Source organism: Cardiocondyla obscurior, linkage group LG06, assembly GCF_019399895.1.
Source record: "Cardiocondyla obscurior isolate alpha-2009 linkage group LG06, Cobs3.1, whole genome shotgun sequence".
NCBI lineage: Eukaryota > Metazoa > Arthropoda > Insecta > Hymenoptera > Formicidae > Cardiocondyla > Cardiocondyla obscurior.
In genome coordinates, this window is record NC_091869.1 from 8,698,129 (window position 1) to 8,710,536 (window position 12,408).

Genomic DNA, 12,408 nt, shown 5'->3' on the forward strand with positions numbered 1-12,408 from the left:
GAATAAAATTGAAAATTTCCTGTTTTTGATTTTTTTTTGTCTTTTTTTTTTTTCTAAAATGCAAAATTGTTTCGAAATTTCAGACATTAAAATCTGCAATTTTTTCGACTCCTCGAGTCGTAGCTTACGCAGTGAAACGTCGATTAATCAACGTCCACTTAATTATCAGTACCAAAAGCAAACTTTACCTCTTACTTTCTAGTTGGTATCTCCGTTCCGCCCGCGAATCACTCCCGTCAACATCACCATAGTTCTGGCATGCGTTTCGGCGATGAGATTTGTAAGCCAGTTGTCGCAATTATCCACACCAATGCATTCCACCCGACTGCCGGCTCCAATTTGCTCACCCGGGAGATGTGAACAAATTCAATGTCGCCCCGCGCACTGAACTCGCAGAAATTTCTACGATCACTCACACCGAACGATCCGGACTCGAGTCTTCGTGGTAATTCGCCAACCGATCCTTGCCACGAGGCTTTCTCGGAGACCTACTGCGGGTTGTCCTGACTCGCGAGGAGCACGAAACGCGCGCCAGACCTCTTCTTCCTCGAAAACTTCCGCGTGAGATCGCGTCCACCCTCATCGAACACCGTCGCGTGAAATCCTCGGGTTTTGAAATGTTTTCGAGTAATTCGGCATTCTCGGCCTTCGACCTTCTATAATCTCGTTAAGCTGGAAGATTACCGATTCCACCAACCGGCGACCGTTGATGTACGTCACGGTAGCCAAACTGCATGTTGCACTTTTTTCGATTTGATTTTCTCGGTCGTAGGTTATCACAGACGTGGATTAGAAGGCCTGTTTCGTCGTGTCGCGATTGGAAGATCGTTTTTCTCGAGGGATGACAGCTTCGCGGAGTGATATACGCAACTGCGCAGATTTGATCAAGGTCCCTTGTTGATAATGCACCGGAGAACGTCGTTTCCACCGCGTCGGCCGCGCTGTCGCGTTATTTTAAAACTGTCGTTCCGACGAATCCTCGTTGTTTCGAGACGACACGCACGGGTTCTTCACCCGTGGAACTCGGTACCCGTGTGTCTTCGATTCCCGAGGTAGTCTAAGCACCCGCGACGAGGAGGGAGGCATGCGCTCACGCGCGCGTCCGCGCGCGTCCACTCGAGAGGGGGAAGAAGTGGGGGTGGTCTTTCAAACTCCACGTTCGAAGAGGGCGGTTCGTATCGCGTCTTCTTCAGGCTCGCGGAAATTCGTCCGCCACGCGCTTCTGCCGCCACCCCTGACGGCGAACAGGGGCACGCCACCCTCGCAAGTGATAACGACCGTTTCGTCACCTTCGGTATCTTTAGGGTGGTTCTCCAGCGAGCCCAGGATGTCAGGCCAGAAGAGTGCGCGTGGCTCGGCTGGCGCGAGATGACTGAACCCCTCCAAAGGGTGAGAGACAGAGACGGTGGAGTGGACAAGGGGAATAGGGGGAGAGAGAGGGAACAGGCTGCTCTTCCCCTGGCCTCTCTTTCACCGACAGAGAAAGACCGCGGACTTCGGGGGGCCCCCACCAACCCACGATCCGGAGATTGCCCCACCCTGAAGAGAGCAGTAACGCGTTGCATTCTCCCCGCCTTCGCCGTTGTTCCACCGCCTCTCCCACCCCCGACAGTGCATGTCGCTGCCTCTTTCCCGTCGGCCCCCGACGTCGCCGTGATACCTCCACCCGGTTACGATGACGATGACGGGGGCAAAGAGACGGAGTTCTGCCACCGCCAAGCGACTCCTTCCTCTTCTTCCGCTCTTTGGCCGCCGTCGCACGCATTCGTCCACCGGCTGGCGAACCGCTCGCATCGTTATGTCAGAAGATTGCCCTGCCGTCGTGAATTCGTCCGTCAACGCGGCCGGTGGCTGCACGAGCACCCACGCGGGGGTAGTTTCGCAAGACATTTAACCTTATCGAGTCGACTAACAAAATTTTCTCGGCACAGCAGATACTTTATTTTAATTGTCACGAAGGAATAATGTATGGCATGACAATACGAATTGTCATTTAATGACGATAAATTCTCGAAAGTCTTTTAAATTAATTTTGAACGACAAAAAAAGCTAGCTCGACGCTTTCTGATATGTTTCCGCGATGACGTAATTTTACAGGAAATTTAACAATTTTATTCTCAGCCCGTCGTGTAATTTCTTTAAATAATACTCAACGTTATTTTGTTATACAACGAGAAACTTAATGCATCGTTACGATTTGCGGACTACAACGGGATAAACGCGTTTTCGGGGCGCGCTAACTTTCCACCCTTGCGCAGAATTGCCCCAGCAAGAAAGATTCCGCCAGCCAATGACGTCACTCCACTGCCCTCGAAGGACACTCCTACTTTTAACCCTCGCGAAGGTTTTTACGATGCTGTCGATGCTTATCGCCGATGCGTTACGCAGGGGTGACGATTATTCGGGGTTTCTATGGATGTCACTAATTGAGAGAAAACGAGGGATGCTGCGGCGTTGCAGAAATTGGATGTGACGAAAGAAGGCGGCGAATAATAATTAGTTTTTGCAAAATATCAGGCCTTAGTCTTAAAACTTTCAGCGTCAATTTTTTTATCGTTATCTTGTAGCAGTAATTAATATTATTATATCATATAAAAAGCGACTAATTATTAATTTAAAGAAAAAAAGAAAGAAAGAAAAAAATTTGTATTATTACATTAATTCGTTGAACAAAGCACAATTATTTCGCCAAGAGGCAGCATTTATAAAGAGCAGTTTACTATTTTTAGGTTTTCTTCTTCGTGCGTGTTATCATTCCCGTTACATTTCTGATACGTCGCGACATTAATATCCCTTCCAACTTTTAGATTGACGTTTCCGAGCTATTTACATCGTGCGGGTAGCTTGTAACGGGGATTAAGAATGATTAAAGCTGAAAAGAGTCATGAACGAAAATGGGCCTGATTCACGTGATTATACCAATCCGCCGTGTGAACGTTCTTTTGCCTTTTGATTTCTTAACGCGCTCATTTATCACAATTATCGCTCTGTTCGTATTTGTATTCCTACGTATCTTCTTTGTGTTGGTGATCGTTACCAGTATTACGCGTCTCGTCAATTTATGGAAATTCCACGCGAATTATTCTCATTAGCAAAACCGTGCTTTACGCGTAAATTTTACTTCGCCGCTTATAAAACTTTATCAACTATAATTATTAATAACCACGTTATTTCTTCACATTATTAACGTTGAAAATGTTTCTCAAAATTAAATCGAGACGGATATTTTTGTGTTTATATGTGAAACGGTTTTAATAAATTTTATTACGCTCTGTACACGCGGTATAAAACTAAAATCGTGAAACAGGAAGACCGGTTTAACCCTTTTTCTGTATTACGAAACGATCCTATTTGAGTCCTCGCGGTTGATGATCAGGTAGTGAATTTTTGGAAAAAACTAGAATGTGGGAAAAATGTCGCGGTGTCCCGTTAGGTCTCGAAAGGGTTGAAGTGGGAACCCCTTTCGAAAAATGGGTCAGAACGCTGAACGCGCTCGCTCATCGCCTCTTAATCTCTCTCTCTCTATCTTTCTCCCTTCGAAAGTTTTCTTAAAGGGCCTCAATCCAATCCACCAATAAAATATCGCGTTTCCACAGGTATCGAAAAATGCGGGACCACATGATTTTGCGTAATACGCCGATGATTTAACCCGTCGGGGCCCGGCTGCCGAAGGGGTTTCGATTTCCGTGAAAAGGGGGGTTTTTACCGTTTCGAGGATCGTGTGAGAACTATTAGCGTAAAGAAACCCTTAAATAACGGAAGACGGCGCCGAAACCGCCCAGGGATGAATGGAATAGCTATTTCTGATTTCAGGTACAGCCAGCATCTGGCTCCATTTGCTTCGTATTACTGTTTCAATAGATAAAAAAATAGATAAGACGCATGGAGGTAACGAGGAACAAAAATAAAAAAAGTTTTCCTTACGTTATAATAACAATTATGGCCCGATTAATTATTTTTTAAGTCGCATCTCCGACATTGTAACAATTTTATTTTCAATTATTTTCTCCGTTTAACGATCGGTGCCGGAAGGATTTACGGAAACTCGAAGAATCTGACAGAGACAAGCAAGAGTTGAATGCTCTCCCGGTGCACTCCCTAAAGTTTAAAAATACCGCTCGCAGTCTCAGCCCTTCCAGTGAAAATATGAATTTTTTATCTCTCCCTCGCAAGCCATATGGTTGATGCGCGTCTCCCGAGGGTAGGAAAACAAAAAAGCGAGCCGGAGAGGAGGGCACAGCGCGGCCGAAAAAACCGGAGAAACTCCATAAGACGAATATTTTTAGAGTCGAATTTCCAAGGTAGTTTCCGTGGTTCCGCGCGAGGGACAGGAAAAGGGTTGCCGGTCGTCTCGTTCTTTCTTTCTTTTTTCCTTTTTCTTTTTTTTTTTTACCGTATCCTTTCCGCGTTTACATTCCGCTCACCGTTTCCCCCAGCCCGCCTCTTCTCATTTACCGGATTCCCAGACGAACCAGATGTCATCTTGATAAATCTTTCGTGCCAGACTGTTTTCCATCAATTTATTAAATTTTATCTCTCAAGAAAAAAAAAAAGAAAAAAAAAATCTGAACCGATTAAAAAAATCAAAGACGCAATGAACTATAATAAAGAAACGCGATGCTGAAAATCCAAACACTGCACGCATCGAAAATGCAAGCGGCTCGATTTTTCCGAGGGATTAAGAACAGATTGAGAAAGAGCAAATAATGAGGGTGGCGTTCTGGGCAGCGTCGCCGTGCAAATCGGACGGAACGTCGCGATCACGGCTGGGATGCGTTTCGCGGTGTGGTTGCGCGTGTCGTCGGCGTATCTACGAACGTTGTACTCGCGAGTGCAATGCATCGAGCACAGCGCGCGGCGTTCGTACTTGTCCGACATGGAATGTGGTCCGGTTCTCGAGTGCGCGCGAGCGCGCGAGCGGCGGAGAGCGCTGCTGCGCTATAGTTCCCGTTTTTTATCGCTTCGTAATGCATTAGCCATAATAGCCGCACGCACTTAATGGACTGTAGCCTCGTTACAGTACGCCACGTCGTGGGTGGATACGCCGCTCGTCTTCGTGCCGCAGCCTCGCTGCGCCGTCGACTCGGGCTCGCATTGTCAATCTGCCGCGATGCATCGGCTCGTCCGCGACTATCCAAATAATTCGCCGCGTGAAAATTTCGAATTTATTTACCGAAAAGTCACGCAAGATTTACCCGAGTTTATAATTTGTCACGAGAAAAAAAAAAAAAAAAAAAAAAAAAATATGCTGGAAAATATGGATGTTAATTTCAAGTTAAATTAAATATCGCGTAATGATTTATCCTCGTGATGCCATTTGGAAATTCATAAGTTTCGCTCGTACATTCAACGCGTCCTTCTCGTATTTGGTGCATCGCGATCTCATATTCCGGTCTGCACATGCAATTTCGTCTTGCAGTAAAACCATTACTCGCGTATTACCTCCCATCATTCGTCAAAGCAATCACGCTCGCTATTCTCCTTAAACAAATGGAGAAATCCACATCGGCGGTCACGATCGCATCGATCAATAATCACGCCTGCGAAAATTCGCATCCCACGGTAGCGTATTATTTACCGGTCCTCGTCTTGGACGAGGGCAGCGTAGAGAGCCGAATAAACTTTCTCTACCGGCGTGGAACGTTACGGCATAGAAATGCGCCTCCGTAAGCGACATCGGTGGTTAAATTAAAATGCAATATCGCGCGAGCGAACGAATTATCTAACGCGGCACGACCAGCGCTGTACTTCTTCATCGCCGTACTCGCTGTTATAACCGCTGGCTAGGCACGGAATGCCGGACGGACGTTCGAAATGTCACGGTCACTCGGGATCTCCGCGCGGCCTTCGAAATCGCGGAAAAGATATACGTTCCCTCGCGAAGTCGCGTGATCGAACTGTCGCAGAACGGATTCCTCCTTACGCGCGCGATCCGTCACCCCATGGGCCCGTAAAACAATTTCGCGAAACCGGATAACGAATCCGGTCGCGCGCGTTAATAACCGGCACCGGTGCGTTACGCGCACGCACACGCACGCGGACGCGGATTTTAATCTCACGTGCGTGTCCCCCGGATCGAGGAGAGCGCGCCGGCGGGATTACTCACACGCCCTCGTAACGGCGCACACGCACGCGGCCCGCGAGCACGCCTGAAATATTCAAAGGCTCCTCTCGCCGTCCCCCTTGCCGTCCGTTTCATCGATGTGTGCGCGCGGGGCATATGCGTCTCTCTTTCTCTCTCTTTCGGCGGGGACTGGTTTTCGATATGACTCACGCGTGCAACGCCACCCGGCCGCGTGTGTTAGTGCGCTCGTATATCAAAACCAGTAGGCACCCCCGACGTCGCAGGGATCCGTACGCGAGCGCGCCTTCACGCTGGCCTCTCCCCTTTCGCGTCCCTCCCCCCGCGCTTCCATGATTTTCTCTCTCTTGCGCGCGAAACGCGAAACAAGTCGTCGGGCTCTCCTACACTGCGTGCGTGTTCCCTCATTTTTACAGACTACCTTAAGTCTAAGTCGTTCTATTTAAGCGAGCGTATAGAATTAAGTAACGATCCCGCTGTCTTTCAGCGCCACATCCGCCTCACTTCTCCAGACCTCCCTCTCGCCCCTCCGCCCCCCGTTTTCAACACTGAAGCTAATGTTTCGTTGCTCGCCGGCGGTGCACGTGGCCCACGCCGCGTCCGATCGGAAAGCACCTCGCGCGTTTCAGGACACTTTTTTCCTGTCACTCGGGCAAGTTGCGGAAAACGTCTCGTTTCACATACCAAGAAACGCGTGGAAAGCTCGCCGGTCCAAAGTCGCGCGAAAGAATCGAACTAACGCTCGCGAGTTTCTACGACATTGCCTGCGCAGTAATCGACCGCTTGTAGAACGCTTTAATGACGATCGTTATGGATAATGACCGTAAAAAAAAAAAAAGGAGAGTTCCAAATTCGCGAGCTAAAAAGATCGTTCTAACGGTCGTCGTAGCTGCGGGCGAAGATCCTCGATTCCGCCGCGGCGTTCCGTTGAATCTTTTTCTTCTTTTTTTTTCCCCCCTGTCCTCCTCCTCTCTCACCTTTCGTTGAAATAACCAGCCGCATAAATTCCGTGTTATCGCGAACGCGGGAGATTCCAGCTGGCTAAGCGTGGCCCCATCAATCCGCCCGCCCGAGTTCGAGCAGGAAGTCACCGTCGATGAAATAATTGCTCCGCGAGTTAACGAAAGAAATTCCGCGGCGGACGGACGGTAATTAAAAGCGATTTACGAACCGTTAAGTATGATAAAACGACAGTTAAACGCACCGGATTTAATTATTTTTGTTTCAAATCGAATAAAGACGCACCCGGCCCCCGGAATCGCGGGACGTATAACTCATCGTTAGGCCGCGTGTGTCCCCTTATCTGTCGTCGCGGGCGTAAGTGGTTCACGCGCCGCGTACTCGAACGCGGAGACGAAGAAATCAACGGAGGGTCCGCGGGAATGCGAGTATTATGTGTCCCGCAGAAACGGGATATCCCTCGCGAACAATCGACACCGGAGCCAGAAGAGTCGCGACACTCGAGCGTGTACGTAAAACGTAGACGCGGGTGTACCCCGCACGAGGTATGCGCGTAACAGGCGTCAAATCGATTCCCACGGCCGTGCGAATCGGGGCTTATCGGCGGGATTGCCCGCGAGAAAGTGGAAACCTCGCGGAAGTGCGAGCGGCGTATCGCGCGGAACTCGATTTCGCGGTATGACGACCGATAAAGTTTATGTCGCGGCGAGCGAGCGGTTATTTTACGATTAACCGTAAAATCCGCGCGCGTGTACTTCATCTCCCTGTTATTTTCGCATGCGGGCGTCACGCTGCGGTAAACGCGCGTGGATTTTGCGCTAAGACGACCGTCTGCCGATCGGGACCAATGCGCATCTGTCGCGACGTTACGATTGCGCGTCGAGGAGATAAAAAAATTTTTTTCTTTCTTCTTTTAAATGCTAGAACTGATAATTTTAATAATTAAATTGAATATCTTAAGTCCATTCTCTCTGCCTGTTATTTCCTAGCAACAATATGTAAAACTTAGCCTAAATCAATTACGATATGTGGAACTGTCGCGGATCAAAGGGGCAAAATGGTAGGTTAAATCGCTTAACAAAGACGCGACATCTCAAGTCAACGGCGCAGGCAAAAGTCCCGGTGTCGAGGCACGAAGCAGAAAGAAAACTATCGAAGCGCGCGGAATTTAAGGGCCGGCTATAACGACGTTACCTCGCAAATAAGACTATAAATTCGTCTCTATAAATCATGTAGGAGGGTAACGATGAAGCAAGAGGGTTACTCCGTACATTTTCCTTCCCAACGAGCCACGTAACTATCGGCGCGTTTCATTATATCGTTATTGGCGACGAGCATGCACTCTCGCGCGCGTTGCCGAGCGAAACGAGCTTCCAATCATTTACAGCATCCATATTGTTACCTAATCAATTCGTCGGTAAACAAAGCCAGCGACGCTCGAATATCCGGTGCTCGAGTAAAATTTAGAAATGCAAGAAGTACCTTTCTACCTGCGCGTCAGATGTTTTAATATATTCTATTTTAAATTAGCTCAAGGGTTATACTTATATCGGGCGCATCTCTCCGAAGACGCGTCGGAGTGCGCGAAAACCTGAAGGGACAGTCAAGTAAGCGAGTGTTTCAAGGAACGCGTAATTTATATTCGAGGCCCGTCGGTGCTCGACAGGGATTTTATGTGCCTTTCGGGAAACGGACGTTACGAGGCAATTAATTTCAAAAATCCCGATTATCCGTCCGGCGGGTTCGCCGCGCTATTGCGGGACGTAATTTATCCCGCGGGGTTTCTCTATTTTATGCGCGCGCTTGTAAAATTATTTTCTCGCACGGCCGCGAGAAACCGCCTCGGATTTCGCGATCACTTCCTCCCGCCGCACTCGGCACCGCGTTGTTACGCGCTGCGACAAATTTTACGGTGTACGCGAACTGGTTCCCAATCAATCGCGTTTCAGCGACTTCTTATTAAAGAGACGCCGCATTATCACGCGGCGTATCCCAACGACCCGTTCGACAGCCCGGGGAATTTTGCGAGAGACACCGCCAATTACGATCGCGATTGAATGTCGCGGGTGTTAATGTTACTGCGACGCCGATTGGCCGGGACGATAAAACGCCGAAGGCGGGCACAAGAAATTGGTTAACGTGGAATAAAACTATTCAACGGCCGCGTGATTTACATTTATGGTTTACTCGCGCCTTATCCGCGGCCGAGACTTAGTTACGGAATCGCCGTACATGTTACTCAGAAACGGTCTATGAGCCCGACCCCAAGGTACACCCTGTAACGAGAGAGCAGCCGTTTGAACGACAATGCAACAACACCACAAATCACGCCGGGCGAACAATAAAATACCAGTAGCTCACACCCACCACGTGTCTTTCCGCCTGCGTCACTTACATACGCGCAACCTTCTCGCTCTTTCTTTCTCGCGCCACGCTCGTCCTCTCCTTCTTACCCCTTTCTCTTTATTTGCCTCCGGAAATTCCATTTGTTTTTAAGTTCCCGGAATCGGAAGAGAGCTTATTCACAGCTCGCGTTGATTGAAAATGAGAGAGAGAAAAAAAAAAAAGAAAGAGAAAGAGAAAGACAGAGAAAACAAAACAAAGCAGATGGGGTGCGAGAAGAAGATCTCCACGTGAGATATCTAATATTTAGCGTTGTCTTATAAAACAATGAATTCTTAATTTAAATTTTAGTATGTTAAAATCTGAATATCGAAAGAAAAAAAATAAAAACGTCTTTCTTGTACTCTAACCAAATAAAACCTGAAGTGAGAATTAATGAGTCGTACATTTCCGTTTCCATTCGAAGCCACTTGGCATAATAAAGCTAAAAATTGAAACGATATATTCCACGAATGCAAGCGTCGGGAAAACAGATCCGTTTAAAAGGTCTCACGATCGGCACAAGAAAAGAAATGTTTAAGTATATTCAGCAGTTAAGAATAACGTCAACGGGGCACTTACTAACGAATTTAAGCTCGTATATGCGTGTGTATATTGTGCTCTCTGTCTCTAGTGGCGGGTCTGGGTGTTGGTTAAATACGTATATACGTGAACATGCACGCGCTCTGTGTCGCGTAACGCTCGTGTTTGCCGGCGAAGAGATGTGGACGTGAACGTGGCGATTGTATATGTCGTATTCGCCAGTGAGAGATGTCAATGACCTTTTATTGGTCGGTACTGCCTCTATGCACTCTTATCATTTTAATCCCTCGTAATTTCCTTTACGCTTATGCGCCATTCGTTATGTATTGGTAACCCGAGACGCGAGCACGGCTCGAGGACGGATCGCGCGAGACGAGCTTAAAAAAATATTTTAACTCTGTAAGCTCCTTCTAATTTTCGTTCCTTTCAGCGTCGAACTTTTCGCAAATCGTTCACACGCGATGACGGAGTTTAAAAGAAAAAAAAACAGAAAAAAAGACGATCTGGTTTTTGCGGTGTGAATTATAGCGCGGATCATCGTCGAGAGGAACACCGTCGACAAATCACTCCGATTGGGAGAAACTTTTTGTGTCCGCTTTTTTTTTTTAAATCGATATGAATGAAAATGACTCTGAGAGGTCTCCGATTGGAATTGAAACGTTCGACTTTTTTTTTCCTTTTTTTTTTCTTGCCGCTGCCTCGCTCTCCCGGGTGAAGAGCGGCCTGATGAAAGGAAACCGAGGAAAAACGGGCGCACAATGGCACCTGCCCCTGAAGAAACGTGGAAATTTCTTGGGGGTCCGCCTGTGAAATTGAGCGGTTAACGCTTGACCTATCGGCCTGCCTCCGGGGATCATCCCGATCCCGAGCCGACGACCGAAATGTTGACCCGTACAAGACCCCCTCCCGCGGACCCCCCCTGCGGATGCTGTAACCTGCGGAAAATCGTCCGACAATGGACAGGGCTGTCGACAATATTTTGACAGATTCGCCCGTAAGTTCTCTCGGCCCGTCGACTACCGAGGGTCCGAGAAAAAAGTTCGGCGTAACGAAAAAAAAAAAAAAAAAAAAAAGTCCTTAAACCGGTCAATTAATATCCGCGAGAGGGGGAAGAAAAAGCGAAATCGGAAGTTTCGCGCGTGTGAAAGTTTCATTTCACAGCGAATGGGCAAAGATAATAATGGCGGAGGGGAAAGGGGGGGAAATAGACTTTCGAAATTTGTAAGACGTCGATGGCGTGCGAAAACGGCTCTTTCCTCGCGAGATCAAAAAGTGCGAGGCGTTTCAATTTTTTTTTTTTGCCCTGAACACTCGACGGTGCGCGTTTTTAACGCGATTGTATCGTTTACGAGAGTTCGCCGTTCGCCTTTTTATACGACACGAATAAAGATACGCAGCGGAGCGCAGCAGGAAGGAGGAGACGAGGCTTCGATCGACGACCGCGCTCGTCTCCTCGAGTTCTCCGGTTACTCGACTCCCAGAGTGTGGAGGCGCACGAGCGTGTATGTACACGCACATGTGGACAGAAACGAACACCGTCACACGGCGGCGAGAAGGAAAGAAAGCGAGAGCAAAGAAGAGACGCGCGATTTATCGATATTCTGGAAGCCTTACGATTCAACGAAAGTGGCGTGCGCTTCTGAGATTAACGTAAATTTAATTAATTTAAAACAACGGACGTTGACTTAATTGGTTAATAATTGGCGCCGCTGGATACACGATATTAAACGACGGAAGGATATTCTTAAATGCGCGGAGAGTAAATACAAGGTTCGATAAAATTATTTTTAACCGCGAGATGTAATAGTAATAATTATCGTCAACCTTAACGATTAAAAAGAAAAATTTTATGTCTCATATAAAATATTTTTTTTTTAATAATTTTTTTATGCTATATACATTTAGAAAATTAATACTTTCGACGTTCGCGTAATTATCTAATTGAACTGGATATCTGGATATATTGAATTTGAATAAAATATACTTCGCAGGAATTGACCAACGGACCGATGCGATTTTTGCACAGCCAGCGCTGGCCGAAAATCGACGAAAAATTCGCAAAGTCGGAGCGTCTGGCCGTAGCCCATAAAGTGTCGGACGTAAATCATTTGGTTTTATGGTGGTGCGCGTTTGCCAACCTTTAGCTGATGAATTCCTTACCCGCTAGACTCGTGCACAAGGCAAAACGCTCATAACGCTGAATTCGAGAAGGAATCTCGAAGGAACTCTCCATCACGTTCTCCGCGAAAAAGAACGACAACGCCTAAAGAAAACTATTTAGATTAAAATTAGAAGTGCTTTTTAATTTTCTTGTATTATACTTTTTATTCTCGTCTACTGTCGTCTACTTCTCGTCTGAATTCTTCCGGTCTAAGTGATATCGATTTTATAATTTTTAGTTCGGCAGAGTGGCACATCTTCAATTTTGACGACCTGTCGAG

General features: G+C 47.3%; 1 protein-coding gene across 4 annotated transcripts in view; it reads right to left on the reverse strand.

Moving 5' to 3' along the window:
- Positions 1-12,408, reverse strand: part of LOC139103448 (zinc finger protein castor homolog 1) — a 119,280-nt gene that overhangs the window by 68,979 nt on the left and 37,893 nt on the right. Inside the window, exon 1 of one of the 4 annotated variants that reach the window (XM_070658119.1) lies at positions 189-1,391. The exons of 1 other annotated variant lie outside the window; for it this stretch is intronic. The gene's annotated coding sequence lies outside the window, so the exon portion shown is untranslated. Of the gene's footprint in view, positions 1-188; positions 1,392-12,408 lie in introns of those variants that run through there. 2 more of the 4 variants (XM_070658117.1, XM_070658120.1) reach the window with 2 other exon arrangements.